The sequence below is a fragment of the Candoia aspera genome, chromosome 8 (assembly GCF_035149785.1).
Source record: "Candoia aspera isolate rCanAsp1 chromosome 8, rCanAsp1.hap2, whole genome shotgun sequence".
Taxonomy (NCBI): Eukaryota; Metazoa; Chordata; class Lepidosauria; order Squamata; family Boidae; genus Candoia; species Candoia aspera.
The window spans coordinates 17,988,675-18,004,961 of record NC_086160.1 but is presented as its reverse complement, the minus strand read 5'-3'; the positions used below and the strand labels follow the sequence as shown (position 1 = coordinate 18,004,961).

Here is a 16,287-nt window from a genome sequence, read left to right as displayed (position 1 = left end):
GTTTGCTTCTCATTCTTGCAATCTCTTTTTCACATTCCTGCTGCTTTTATAATATTAGGAAACTCAAGGAAAATTAAGGATTACATCATCATCATCAACTAGACTTGTTATAGATATCCTACTGCAAAAGACTCTGGGCAGCTTACAACATCCACTACACAATTTAAAACAACCATAGAACATAACATGGACAACAACAATGGCTTATAGCTTACTAAAATAGGAACATTCCAGCCATGGTTTGTTGAACAAGCCATATTCTTTGCACATAATACCAGGTCCCAATCGGTAAGTACACGGTACATTGGTAAGTAACCATAAACACACCTGTACACACCAGGGGCTCCACTAACATATTAACTCCTGGGGGCAATTAGGTTTGGAGCCTGGTTTGGCAGGACCTCCAAACACCTACAAACCCAAGCGAATAACTGATCATGCTTCCATAGGTTTTGATGTGGCCAGGTTGCATTGCTTTAATCGTTTTGTTTAAACTTTGAGTCCATCATGACTACTGTGCTGTGGTTGTGTATGGTGTGGTTGTGATGTCTATGAAGGGGGAGGTGATGTGATGGACTACAGTAACGCAGCTGGTTCTCAGGAAGGAGGGGGCACATTCCAAGGAGGGGAGTGAGATAAGAGAAAACACAGTCCGGAGCTGGGAAGACTAAGTGGTTCAGAATAGCCCTGCCCTAGACCTTCCCAGGTTATGTCCCCTTAGGTTAGGTAGAGTAGCTTTAGTCTGGCAAGATTCTGTCTATTTGGTGTGAGCAAATAAAGAACTGAAGTTGGACTGGATTGATTCCTTGTCATTCTTGGGCTGGGCTTGACAGCGATGAAGTAATTTGTATATTTATCTCTCTCTCTAGTGTCAAGTTTTTAATGTAGCATTTTTATGAGTTTCCATATTTGCTTTCTTGGCTGGTTTTAATATTTTTTTTACTTGTTTAGTATGTTCCAGTTATGTCTTGGGCTTCTTCCTCTGAAGAAAACACAGTGATAATGAAAAACAAACAACGTGCAGATCCTCATGCTAATCACTGTTAGCTCACCAAGCCTGGTCTTATTACAGAACATCACAGTCTGGGAAGAGAGCTATGCTCCTCCTCCTCCTCCTCCTCCTCCTCCTCCTCCTCCTCCAATCTCTATGTATTGTTTGAAAAAGAGAAAAATATCAGTTTGATTTTTTTCATTACAGCTACAAAAACACCCCAAATCTGTAATTAATTTATATACACAGCAAGATCTACATAGACACTACAGACTACAGCCAGAGCATTATGTAAATTCCCAGAATGTTATGTAAATGCAGTTTTCAGTTCTCCAGATAGTGCTATTCATATTTCTTATTAGTCATGGTTCATCAGTCTGGTTTTCTGTTGGTGAATGTCTCCATATCCCACTTAGCTTACCTTTTGACATCTGTCTTCAAAAACAGAAGCCAACAAGACCAAAAGTGTCTTAAGGTCTGTCTGTCCTTTAGAGACATGTTGGGAGAGTCATACTTCCAAAGTTATACAGAACAAAGGTAAAGGTGAACAGGCATCATTGAATTAAACAGTAATTCTCACAAAATTAAATGTATGCTGTGAGTTAATAGGGGAACTCAACAAGCATTTAATAATTTACCCCTTCTCTCATGTTAAAAATGATAATTTGGCATCATTTGGAGGACCTCCAAAAGCCACAGTTAAAACTTTGTGGGAGTGTGATCCTGGGACGGAAGTTGTGTTTTGTTGTTCTAGATGTCTCAACTATGGGCAAGGGAAGCAAGGGAAGCCTCAATCAGGCCACTGTTTTGTGTAGCCCAGAATTATCACTGCTAAATAACAACAGCTTTTTAGGGTTTGAGGCATTTTACACAGCATGGCAAAGTTTAAGGAAGCATGGATGTACCACCAATACTAAGAGGGCACCAATTCTGTAATCAGGGCCATTACAGGATCACAGAATAGTAGAGTTGGAAGGGACTACAAGGATCACTGAGTCCAAACCATGATGTGTGCCCATCCACAAGATCATTTAAATGGTACCATGTCCACAGGAAGGGTATAAAAAGTCGTGAGCAGCCATTTTGTGCAATCAAAACCCCACCCCTTTTTATGTGCATCCACAACACATTAAAAAAGGGTAAGGCTTCAGTTGCATGGCTGCAGCCGCCATCTTGACTTTTTTGATACCCTGGATACCCTTGCTCATTGAGGGTTGGATGGGATGAACCTGATGGCTTCCAATTTCATAATGCTACAATAAGCAGCTCCCACATTGTTCTGTCTATTCTTTAAGGGCCTCTGGCTGACTTTGAAATATTAATCAGGGTGAGACCTAATTAGGACTTGGTAGGAACTGCCAGTTAACCCCAGGGCTGTAGGCTAGAACATATTATTATGTGGTCATTTTAACAGTTATTTTCTATTTTCTCTTTTTATTGTGTTGGCCATGGAGATTTGACAACACTGTCAGCCACCGAGACTCTGGGTTGAGGCAGGCAGAAATCAAATCAAACAAAGATACATCCCAGAAGATTGGAATAGCAAATAACTTCTGTACTTTGGCCAAAAATGCAACAGGGATACGTCCTTGGTTTCATCAGTAGCCAAGTTCACCTCAAACAGGGCTCTGCATTTCCATTTTACAGAGATTTGAAGGTGTTTATTGGTGGAGGAAACAGACTCTGCTATCTATTAATGCCCATTTTTGCATTTCAGAATCAACCCACAACTTTTAATATTGATATTTTAATAAAACAAGATTTGGCACTGTGACTTTCTTGTAGAGATCCTTTAACATCTCTCCATCATATAGCTTTTTTCATCTGCCAGAAATTCCATTGCTGCTTCCCATAACTATGAAAGGTGAAAGGTCCCCTGTGCAAGCACCGACTCATGTCTGACCCTTTGGGGGGACACCGCTTTTGCGATGTTTTCTTGGCAGACTATATCGGGGTGGTTTGCCATTGCCTTCCACAGTCATCACCTTCTCCAGCAAACTGGGTACTCATTTTACTGACCTAAAGCTTCATGCAGTCAGTGATAAAACTCCAATTTAAAGCATGCCCCTGAAAAAACATGGGAGGAAAGCACAGAATCTAGGAAAGTCACACTTCAAAACATCATGAAATTATGCTCTTCACTTGCATAATTTCAGATCAGAATGCTGCAGCAATGAACACAGCAACGGCCCACAAACAAAACACACATCATTTGCAGTGATAAAGAGACAGAATTGTCACAATGGTTATTAAAACTGTTTACACCCACTGTCTGAAAATTTCAGAGACCAATTAATGAATGCATGGGAAAGAGGTGTACTAATAGCAATATATACAAATGCAACTTCATGGATGGTTCAACATTGATATTTTTTGCAGCTATCTTCAAATACAAATGCAACTGCTGTATCTCCAATAATTTCCACCAGTCAAGCAAGATCCATTAGAGTGGGTACACTTAAGATCCCCTCAATCAAGCAATGTCATCTATGGTTAGTCAGAAATTCCTACCTGGAACTTAAACTGGGACCTTTCCATGCCAAACATATAAATGACCTCTGGACTACAGCCGTTCCAGCTTATCTAGAAGATAGCAAACTCTATGAAAATTACTTGGTTGAAAACAAAGGCAGAACAAGCTATGTAAGTATCCCTCAAGTTGAAACTTTCTCAGAAGCAGAATGGATCTGCTATTGCTATTTTTTTTTTCAATGTCCAGATCTACACTACGGCTCTAGTAGGGATTTCCCGTCTAAACATCAACCCAGCTCATTCTGCTTAGCTTTCTGCTCATTCAAGATCAGCCAAGATCCGCTAGGTGCTATCATTGGTTATGACAGAGAATATAGTAGTTGTTCTAAAGGGTGAAGGTGAGCTGTCTGTTGGTCAGTGTAGCACTGACTAGGAGGAAGAGGTTTCAGACAGAAGTCTTCCACAGCTTTCCCCGGAGATCCTAAAGACTGAAACTATCGCTTTTTGCATGTAAAGAATATACGTTGTGTTGTAAGTAGCAACATCAATACAATGCAGCCACTAGTTGCAGACTGTGAGTCTCAGGTCTTTCCATAATTTATTTATTTATTCATCATATTTATATGGCCACCCACCTTACAAACAAGTGACTCTGGGCAGCCTACAACAAGGCTAAAACAATATATACAAACAAGTATTAATATTATTATTAAAAAATTTAAACTTATAAAAGGCACAAAACTAAAAAAAATAACAAATATATTTTGGGTAAAGCACAAGTGTTAATTACACTGGATCCATCTCAATATTTTGCCAGTCCCGTATAATACTTTATAGTCCCCTATAATACTTTATAGTATCTATCCATTTTAATTAATCTATTATTCCCTCAAACTGTTTCCAATGTATATAGTGATTGATTTCAAAATAATGAGGTTGATCACAATAACACTACCATTTATCTACTTCCAAATCTAAGAACAAATTCTGTCTCTTTAATCTGCATCCCAAACCACAAGTTTTGTTGTTGTTGATGATGATGATGTTGACGTTACTTTTTCAGTACCTGAAGCATTGCTACCTAGTCCTTTGGACTGAACATTGTGTTCTGTACCTCCTTCATCTGTAGCCATCGTTTTGTAAATGTTACTGAAACAAAATGTACAGCACAAGAGTCACATAGATAAATCAGAGAAATCAACTTTATCATGGTCTGATTGCAGGTTTTGTTTAATAATGAAGCGAATCACATTTATGCACCATTTGGTCCAAAAGACAAAGGCTCCAAACTATTTGTATTACATTTTTTTAACCCAACACTGACCTTATAAACAATGAAAAAAGTTACAGTTTTCCCCGTTGCTTCTGCTTTTAAGCCAGCTAAATAAGCTTTAGAATGAGGGAGGTTGAACTGCAAAGTTATTTGTTCATTACAGCATTTTGTTTATACTGGCAGCTGCTCACCTCTGGAGGAGCCAAAGGAAAGAGGAGAAGAGGGCCAACTGTCTTGGTTTAAGAAGGCTAACTTGCTGTGAAAGTTTGACATTAAAAAAAGAAGAAAGAGGAACAGAAGCAGAAGCGGAATAAGCAGCAGTTCCATATAACAGAGTTGCAAAAATTGTACACTGGAAATTATATAGAAAGTCTGGCTTTACTGTTAACAAAAACTGTCAGGACCACAAATCTAAAAAAAGTCTTAGAAAATGAAGCAGTCAAGATCTGGTGAGATTTTAAAATACAGACTGACAGACACCTGAAATACAAGACACCAGACATTATTATTATTATTAAAAAGAAAAAAGCAGAGTTCATACATGCAACAATACCAGGAGATTTTTAAACTGATGAAAAACAAATGAAAAAAATATATAACAAAATATTGGGATTTGCAAATTGAAGTTGAAACATTTTGGAAGAAAACACCAACTATAATATCAATAGTAATTGGTGCTCTTGGAGCCATACCGAAGGGACTTGCCAAATATTTAGGAGGTGTAAATTTACTGGACTTGACCTCTCCAACTTTGCAAAAAAACACCTTGCTTGGAACGTCCTATACGCTGCAACAATATCTCCATGATTCCTAGGCTCTTGATTAGAAACTAAATCACTGGAAATACACAGTCTAAAGATAACAATATTTGTTAGATGGATAGACAATAACAATAATAATCATCATCATCACCATCCTGGAGCATTTCGGAGCTGTAATTGGGAGAAAAGAAATAAGGAGAAAGGCTGCTACTTCAAACTGGACAATCTTCTCTAATCTTCCATTCTCAGTATAGGTTAGACTAGAATTCCCATCACCCCATGATGACCCAGGACAGCAGGAGTAGTTGGTACACCAGGTTAGGAAAGGCTGGGAGCAAGAGATGGAAAGATTTGGGCAGGATAAATATGGAAAAAGGTGGAGAGAGATGCAAAATAGTGAAGAAGGGAAAGGGGGGAACATTGAGTTAGTGGAGCAGTTTTAACCACCTTACGTGTATTATGGTTATGGGGGCTTTCTGTCAACTGTGCTGACAATCCTAGAGATGGAAAGGTAAGGTGTAAAAGAAGAGGAAAGTAACACTCAGAACTATGTAAGAGAAGAAGAGGAACTAATCAGGAATCAACTGGTGCTCTCCACTCATCCTTGAGTTAGCAGAAAACTATCTGAGCTTGAAATTTGTTGTTTTTATTGCCAAATCTGATCCTGCCTCTACTGTTTTTGTTCCTAGTCACTGCCAGGGCCCTGACTTCACTTATGACATACTAGATGGTGAAGCACCACAGATTTTACACACCATGTGACTGTAGCTGGATACTGTTGGCTTAAGGGGAAAATATTATTTTAACACTGGTACAGCTAAAGACCAATTAGTCTTTCCGCCAGCCTTTTCTAATTAACCCTGGTACAAACATGCCTCAAGACATTGCCTTCATCTGATCCCCTAGATCCTACCTGAGGCAGCCTTGTCATCCTTAGCTTTACTGATATTGAAGTAGTGTTTTCCCTCTTATCTCAATATAGTTTTTGTTGTGGGTGCAATCTAAATGCTTCTCTGACCATCCTGTAACCCTGGCAGCTATCACTTAGACTGGTGCAGAGATGTCCCTCGTCCCTCCCCTCCAGTCCCTGGGCACTGTCTTCCAGACCATTCTGCTTTAGGCATCGGGAGCGTCTAATTATTTCAACCCAGGTTTTCCTCCTGTACTCATCACAAACTGATCCTTGGTTCAGAGACTTGGATCAGCCTGACCAGTGACTGACCAGCAGTGGTGATGGGTGGCTGAATGGTGAAACAGGAGAGAGAACTCTCTGCTGCTTCATGGCACAACCCTCACCAATTCTGTCAGCTGTTCTTCATGCTCCTTTTGGCATGGATTTAGCACTCTTCTAGAATAGTGCTAAATCCATGTCCAAAAGGAACCTGACTATCAGATAATATCAACAAATAGCAAAATAGTCAGAGTGAGACAAGTGGCTAAACCTGCCAGTCTAGCTGTTTTCCCACTGGCTGATGAATGGGGGAGGAAATACAATATTATGTATTTATTTGTTTGTTTGTTTGTCAAATTTTTATCACCGCCCATCTCCACCCTAAGGACGGACTCTGGGCGGTTTACAACAGAAATAAAATTTAAAATTCAATACAAACTATACATAATACATTAAATATAGATATAAATAGAAGACAAAAATATAAGATCCCCCTTTTTCTTAAGATGGGGGGACCTACCAATCTCTGTCCTTCATGTACAATGTACACTATAAATAAAGGCAGCACCATTTGCTGGCGTCATCCCTGTGGCAAGACAGGGATTGACAGTGGGAGCGGCAAATGTTATGCTGGAAAAATCTGCCTGTTTAAGGATTGTTGGATAGTATTTAAATGTCTGTGAGGAAGAGCCCTCATTCAAGTCATGGGGAAACTGGAGGAAAAAAAATGTTGTCAGACCATGTTTGTGTCCATAGTTAGGTACAAGTGGAGAGAGATTCTAAATAAAAACAATGAGTGAAGCGGAGTACGATGAGAAAGAAGAAAGGACAACAGCAAAAGCCATGTACCATTGAGGGGCCCAACACCATACAAGAGTGGCAAGAATGAGGGAAGATAAATAGAATAAAGATGTTACGCCAACTGTGTATTATAGCTCAGGGTTGCGGAGGTTAGTAGCTGTGGGCTTGGGACCAGAAACCAAAAAGCAGCTGAAAAAGTCACTGCTGAATTGAGGCCAAGGGAAAGGCTAACAATCCTGGCCAATCCAGATGTTTCCTATGCCCTGCTAAAACGCAAATCCCATTTTCATCCCAGAAAAAGCTCTCCCTAGGTAAGCAGTAATCCATGAAATCAAATTCAACTTCACATGGACAAGCTCTTCTAAGGCCAAAGGCCTTGTCCTTCCACCATGGGGTAATGTAAATAAAATTAGAACCGTCATAATGTGCCCTAGAGATGAGCCCACCGAATGAATCTCCCACATCCTGAATATTCTGTTGTCCAGAGAGGCTAACATCTGGCAGAGATGATAAGGGCCTGATTCCATTATACAGAGAGAGAACAAGCCTCCTATCACCTGATGTGTGTGGGGGGGGGGGGGAAGACAACAAAGCATATGTTCAAGAAACCAGATAAAGTGCAAATCAGATGATTTGTTTTTCCTTTTTCTGCCCCCTCGGTCTGGAGGAGGGGATAATTAGGAAAGGTTAAAGGGGAAAGGATGTTAATGGAACAAAAGGAAAGGCTGCTATGAATGAAGAAAATTGATTTAATAGGGAAAGAAACTAAAGCTTTTCAAATTCCACCCCAGGGTGACCTTTATTTATTTATCATTTAAGAATAAAATCTGCAAGGGGCCCACAGAGAAGAACAAGGCCTTTGGGAAAACAACATGGAGTTCCAATTTTTTTTTTTAAAAAAGCTAGAATCTATCAGCAAGTTAAGATGAAACAGAATACCAGATTTGAGAGAGGTTAAAAAAACAGACTAAAACACATATATAACTAAGCAGAGAGAACCACAATAAAGAAGCTATTTAAATGCTGAAACAGGTAGTGGCATTGGTGGATTTCAACATGACTCTTTGAGGTAAATAAAAAACAGGAAATTACCCACTTGTTTGGAAAAAAATTACCCTGGACACTTCCATATTATCAGCATTTTCATCCCGCAATCCCTCACAGAGCGATTTGGAACCAATTCACAATCGTTTTCACTTCTGTGAAAACCTCAGGACTCAGAAAATGCACAAAAAACATCATAAGCCAATCAGCTCACCCACTTTCCCTCCAGCTAACCAAAAAGAGGATGCATATTGGGTTTACCCCCTGAACTACCAGCGGTTATGAAGGAACAAAATTCCTTTACCCTCATTACACGCAAAAAGCTAATAAAATTAATTAGAAGTCCCCTCGCCCTTGGCAATTCATGTTTTTCAGGAAATATATTTCTCTATATTTGTCTGGTGAGTTGCAAGAAAATCTGAGAAGTTGCAATCCACATTGGAAGCTATGTGAAGGAAGATCAATGATAGAAAATAGAAATAAAAGCATTGAAATCCTCCCAGGTGTTACCAACTGCCTTGCCACCATACCTCAGTTGCATTTAAATGCCCTTATGAGATATGGGAAGTGTGGAGACAGAATTTTATCAGCATCCTTCTTATAAGGAATGTATGTGTTCAGCTAACTGTGTAAACTGTAATTGTCAAGGAAAATAATAAGCTTCCTTGTCTCAAGAGCTCCAAGGCTCTCCTGGGGGATAAGGATGCCTAAGAATAAGTTGGAATATGAGGGAGGCTGAAGAGTACATGATAGGTATAAGTTGGGAGATGGCGCGAATGGAAGATAAGGGAAGGGAATAACCAGCAGAAACCAGTAGAAGATAATACAAAAATGCAGGCATGCGCACATGGAGGATATCTTGTCCGAAAGTAACCGGACAGGTAATTGTAATGTTAAATTCTCCTCCCATTATTAGATCATTCCCCTCCCAAAGCAGGGTCCAAGATGGAATTTTACACCTGAAGGAGGTCAGAATCCCTAAATGGTGATGGGTGTAGATGTAGTGTATAGTTAAGATAGATAACACAAATGTATGCATTCCTATGTACCCAGTGACAGAAATTGTCCAATAATCATTTTATATTTGTAACTGTATCTTATGGATAATGGTATAAAAGATGCTGTCTACTAACGCAAAGGGCTCTCCTTTTCAGAGGAGAGACCCCCTTGTTACTTGAGCGCTCAAATAAAAGAGTTATCCTATTTCTCACTTGGTGTGTTTATTGGGACCCATACCAGGTTTAAAGGACTCCAGTCCTAAGCCGTGATTTGCGGCCCTTCAAAAGTAACATGAGAGCATGCCTGTATGTTTGCCCCCAGACATTCTTCTGAAGTACTATGACCATGATTCCATGTTACTATGGCTGCTGGATCAGGAAAGAAGAGAGGTAAGTTCTAATACAGTGTTTTTCAAACTTGGCAACTTTAAGATGTGTGGACTTCAGCTGTCAGAATTCCCCAGCCAGCACTGTTCTAAACAATGCATTAAGGAAGAAACAAGCTCTAGGAAGAGAAAGATAAACCTTGGGTTGTGGGGAAGGGGAAGAGTAAAGGTTGGCTTGAGCCTTAAGACCAGGAGAAGGAGGTTGAGCCATGCAAGAGCTCCCACCAATGAGAAAACAGGCCTGCACTGAAGCAATTGAAAAGAAAAGTCCAGCCAAATAAACTGAAGCAGAATAAGAAATAAATCAAATCAACTCCTGAAAGCAAACCATGTTGTAAGATTAGCCAGGTCTAGAGCTAATGTCAAACCAGTGCAAAACACTGATGTGGAAGTGATCTCAGTGCTGTTTGATATACAGCTAATCAAAGAGTTTGTAAACAATTCCCAGCTACATAGACATCAAACAACTATGGGAGTAAAATGTGTGTGTTAACACAGGAACCCAGAGTAAGTAGGACAAATTTATTCGCTGAGCTTCAGCGATTAAAAATGCTAGGTGTTGCTGGGAATCTGCATGGTAAACAAATGTACAAAATCCAACACAACTTGAGTACTGGGTCCAGATTCCTGTAAGGACTTTTCTCCCATCTACAGCAAACATTACACACAATTCAGGCACAAATACAGGATATAAGGCTTGCTTTTAACTGAATTACGGTTTACTCATTAATGTAAAAATGGCTTCCCTCGGTGGGTGCAAACCTGTTTTACCTTTTATGGAAGTAACTTGAGTACAGACCTCCACCTGAATGCAAGAAGGTATGAGAAAACATCTGTCAGGATGAGATATCCTGACAGTATGTTATGGGTAATATAGTAATTATTTAGTATACCTGCAGGGTTGTTAAAAATGCTTTGAAGCAGAAATGTGGCATGTCTGCAGGGCCATTAGGAATGTGGATTAGGATTGTTTTGTTGAACAGCCTGACACCGAGGTCAGCTCGAACAGTTTTATCAGCTTGGTACTGAAGGATTTGTGGCTGGGAAGAAGAGAAACTGTGAGAACAAAGGAGGGGTTGTCTTGGAGACAATTCCTCACTGGGGGCAGGGGGAGGTTGGTGTAAAAGTGGAGGATGTAACTGCCATTTTGCATGGGCTTGTCTAGTCTGATCTTTGCATTGAAGATGATCACTTCTATTAATAAAGAACTCTTTCCTATCCTTTGATGTCTTGTGGTGAGTCGTTGAATTAATAGCAAAAAGGATCTGGACCATCACAACATCTTCCCTGCCAACTGTCAGCCCCACACACATACAGCTGAAAGACAAAGTGTCTGAGCAAAGTGATAAACTGGATTCTTTATTCCCAAATGCTAACTGGTACCCAAACTTAAATTCACGTATTTGAAAATAGTAAAGAAATAATAATGCAACTATCATCATTACTTGATTATTTCCCATATATAATACCACAGGTGGGGAGGTTTAAAAGAGTTAAGATGGCAGCCACAACCATGTAATTAAAGCCCCACCCCCTTTTTATGCTTGTAAAAAGGGGCTGGGGCTTCAATCACATGGTCAAAGCTTCCACCTTAACTTTATTTACCTCCCCGTGACTGTTTTTTAGATTATTGTAATGTGTGAACCCATTGCAAGAGGGAAGCCTATCACTATTTAATCATGTTGGTTTACACACACGGTTTGCTATTATTTTTTAATTCAAAAGCATGGCTTAGTTGGCTTTTGTGTTCCACCTGTAAACTTAGAACTTTCAGAAGAAATAGAGGGGGAAAATGGGACTTGGCTATACAAATTATGACTGATTTTTTTCATCTGCAGAACTGTTTCTGGCTTATTTAAAAACATAGTTAACACAAATCCTGCTTTGTGTAAAGCCCAAATAAAGTTGAGGTATTCCTTACCACTGTCAAATGTAATCTTCTTATATTCCTCCACTCAAGCTTCTTCCAAATACCAGAATTTTGCATACAATCCTTGGGTAGCACCAGTTAATGGTTATATTTCCAGCTGTGTGTGGGGAAATAGCAACAGAATTATAATTTAGTTGAGGGAGACAATTCTGTAAGTGACAGTTTGCAGCAGAAACCCATACTTGTCTTCCCAGCAGTAAGCTCTGCTATGTTCAAGGAGGGCTTAGTCTCAGAATAATAATTCAGTCTTATTGATTTCAGTATTTTTCACCTGCTTCAAACTGTATTATTTTGTGGTTTTGTTACTGCTTTAAGTAGTTAGATTTAAAAAAAGATGTATATGTCACATTTATTCAGCTCTGCAAACTCTGCTGGCTGTAGCTTTTTGACATATTACTACTGTTATCAGAACTACCCAAACTCAATAACCAAAAACTTTTTAGTTTTAGTGAACAACTAAGATGCTTCCAATTTCTGTGCATGATTTAAAAACTCAGGAAAGTGCCATTTAAATTCTATTTTATATTCCATGTCATGTCATTACAAGTCAGGATCCGGGTACTCCAGTTTGCCTTGATCATTCAGATCAACACTAGGTTGGAGTAGGTTCAATTCAGGCAGACATTCAAGAGGTATAGCTTCTCTCATCATTTGCTAGAAATGCTCCTGGCAAATTTATATTTAATGAATTTGTGCTTGTGTGATGTATCAGAAAGTATTTTCAATTAATGGGAGAAAAAACAGGGCACTGAAACAAAATATTAAGATTTTTAGTTTACATTTAGAATAATACTTTCAGAATATTAACAGAGATGGCTGCATTTTAATGGAAGCTGTTTAATTCTAAATGGATGGACAGAACATGTTACTAAAAGCTCTTTCAGGGTAAGATAACACAGTTCTAAGAATTTTGGAAAAAGAATGAGCCAATTGCATTTTGTGTAACATTATACAGATATTTTTTTTTAATGAAGGGGAATAGCCAGCCAAATGACATTCATTGGGAACAGCCACATCAGATTTCAACTGCAGTCTTTGTTCAGATGCAAATTATGGGCTTAGTAGAACATCAAGGTGAAGAAAGCTGGATCAGCCCATCCACACCTTAGATTTTGGGGCTCTGTTTGGGCTTCCCTTCTTCTGATGAAAGCTACTTTCCCTTGGGAAAAATTTGGTTCGGAACAGCAATCTTAAAATGGGTGGGGCTCCAGCTTCTCTTTTTCAGCTTCTGTTTCTTTCATGACATCTCCTTTTCTGCCTTTCTATTTCCAGTGTGTTCTTTTTCTCCTTCAAATGGAAAAGATCATCATGGCCAGGGGGCTGAGTTAATCACTTGTGGGGTGGGGTGGGGGGGAGCAGTGTTGAAATTAGACAAGGCCTGGCACAAAACTGGCTTTTCTCTGCCTTCAACTGTCTTCCCCAACACAGTTCTTTTCCAATAACTTTGCACACCAGGATGGAGCATTACTAAGGAAAAGGGTAGCTTTTATAGAAGAATTACACACCCACATGCACTTTCTAAGGTCTGGGGCAGAAATATAAATTGAAAAGCTAGTGACCCCAATCACACCTTGCTTGCTGTACAGTGGTGATTCTTAAACTGTTTGAGTCAATTACCCCCTTTCCTGGTCTCAAATAATGCCATTACCCCCACAAAAAACCCAGATTCTGTTGTTTTACACAAGCATCTTAACAGCAGCAGTCCCAAAATGGATCCTCAACTCACAAAAAAGCAATTACAAATTGTTCTATTACCCCCAGGCTATCTCCAAATTACCCCCTTGGGGGTAATTACCCCAGTTTAAGAACCACTGCTGTGCATGGATGCTACAAACATATTAACACTTAAAGGAAACTGCATGCTGCTTAGAAAAAAACACCCAGAATTGAAGCTGAATTTGCTTGCAAGAACTGTCACATGGAAGATTGTAGAGACTGTAAAGAGGATTTTTATGGCACCTCCAGTGCTACTGGATCTTTTTAATCCAGAAACTCCAGATTCATAGACAGAAATGCGGGTTCACAACTTGCACTGCTCACTTTCTGAATTAAATGCTCCATTTACGCACACATTGACACACCAAGTCAAAATCTAGTTCACCAGACTAAGCCTGAGTTTCAGAGGGAGTGAGGTGGGACACCCACATAAAGCACTTGTTCTAGGTGATAACTCCAAACTACAACAGTTCCCACCCAGAAAACCACATCATGGGTAGGTGTGTGTGAAAAAGTCTAGAGTGCAGCCATAATGGCATCACCCTTTTTTAAACATGTTTCCTGCCACCATCTTCATTTTTTGACCCCCCACAGATGCTCTTGCACCTGTTTCTGGCCATAAAACAACAGTAACACATTTTAAGCGTTTTAAACATTAACTGCTCCTTCCTGGCCTCCCAAATCTGCTGCTTGAGGCCATCATCTACTTCAGGATTGGTTGGTTGGTTCAGTCTGGTTCATGAGAATCACTGTCTTAACTCCTCCTGAGTCCTATCACTGAGCCTACCCATCCCCTCCTGATTATAATTTGTTGCAATGGGAAGCCAGCATCCTGTGTAGCATGGAAGGATAATGTTTTATTCAATTGCAAAAGGGCTTTCGGTCTCCTTTTAGTTAAATACTGTAACCAGTCTTCCATACTTGGAGGTGGAGGAAGGAGAGAGCAGGAAGGGGTTAATTTTGCTCAATGAGATACACATTCCAAAGGTGGGGGACAAATAGAAGCAGGAACTGGTTGTCCCTAACTTAGGAAACATCCCTGAGTCACTTGTCATTATAATAAGGATTGCTCTGGGCAGATTCTCTCTGAAATGGCTTTGAGTCAACCCAGGAAAAAGTGCTAGAGGAGTGAAGACAGATGTAAGTCTACCATTAAGCACAAACTGGACTTTCTGACTCGCACACTTGTGCTACGTGACAACAGGCCTCAAGATGTTACAATCCATAATGTAACAACAAGCGCCTACAGTCTGAGACCTCAAGCAGGCTGGCCAGATGGCCCTCCGCATCTCATTTGTTCACATGCCTATAAAATACCAGCCAATGTTTTATTTTCTTATCTGGAATTCCATACCTCAATAATATAAACTGGTAGTAATTGCAATGATTCTGGAAAGCTGAAGATAGAAACCAGTCTGCCACTAAATGGATTACTAATCCAATATCATCCTTTCAACAATCACAACAAATAACACTCAAGAAAATACACCTTGGGCACAGTCTTCAGGGCCATTCTTGGCAATCACAGAGAAAACACCAGGGCATTTTCCCAACAACCTTTTAAGGGGCAGATGTGCTCTATAATTGTGAAGAATTTTATGGCAGAATTAGATGAACTGAGTTATTCCTAACTACACTGAATACAAAGCTTAATTATTTTTTTTTTAAAAGCGAGAGATGGGCAAATGCATACCAGAAAGATTACCACAATCGTTCTCATTAGCAAAAGACAGAAAGTGCTATAGCACTTTAAAGTAATTGCTTCGATAACACAGGAAAAGTCAGTGTTACGCAGGATGACACTTTAAAGATGTTCTGATGTGATACAAAACACAGCTTAGGTATTTACCTATTCTCTCTTTTTACCCTTTATGCAAGAGAAAGAGCTCAAAAGCTTTAATTTTTGAACCAACCATAGTTTCTTGTATATGCATATTCCAGGAGCATCTGTTTAATAGAAAAACCCAGAAGTGAGGCTGCTATTAATTCCTCCCTTAAAATAATGCATTTTTGAAAGATCAGCTCCATCTTCTAAAAGTGGAGCTTGACGTGAACTTAACTGCATGGATCCATCCATATTATTGGCAGCAATATATGGAAATTGTTTGCTACTATCTTTTCTGGGGATGTTTTCAACTTGCCATCTAGTCCTGTTCCAGTTATATCTCTGGAATTTCCTCCCATCCAAATATTATCAAGCTCTGATCCTGCTTAGCTCTGGAACAGATAAGCCAAGGAGAAATAGGTGCTGAAGGACAACTGGGAGCTACAGGGCCAGATCAATATTTTCCATCAAAATGGTTTAGCCCAATCTTTCCCCAATCTTCTGCCCTCCCGAGATGTTGGGTTGGCAACTCTCATTGTGAGGAGGGCGGCAGGTGGATAAGGCTAGTTTTGATGTAGTCACAATAAACAGAAAGCTAAAATTTAGGATACATGCAGTTAGGTAGTAGATCTTTTAAAAATGCATAAAATCTGGATAGGAAGTATTGTTCTATTGAAATAGTCTAAACCACTGTTTCTCAACCTTGGCAACTTTGAGATGTGTGGACTTCAACTCCCAGAGTTGAAGTCCACATATCTTAAAGTTGCCAAGGTTGAGAAACACTGGTCTAACCTGAATCCCTGATAGTCACCTCTTAAAAGGGGCAAGTTTTCTGCACAAAACAAAGCACACAAAGACAGAAGTGTCAGCAAGGGGTGCAATACATGTTAAAAAGGGGCAGGGCTTTGATTGCACAATC

General features: G+C 39.6%; 1 protein-coding gene across 2 annotated transcripts in view; it reads right to left on the bottom strand.

Annotated features, from left to right (window-relative positions):
* The window catches only part of CRACD (capping protein inhibiting regulator of actin dynamics), a 120,703-nt gene that overhangs the window by 49,471 nt on the left and 54,945 nt on the right, over positions 1–16,287 (bottom strand). For both annotated transcript variants that reach the window (XM_063309987.1, XM_063309988.1), the window contains exon 2: positions 11,819–11,924. The gene's annotated coding sequence lies outside the window, so the exon portion shown is untranslated. The remainder of the gene's footprint in view (positions 1–11,818; positions 11,925–16,287) is intronic.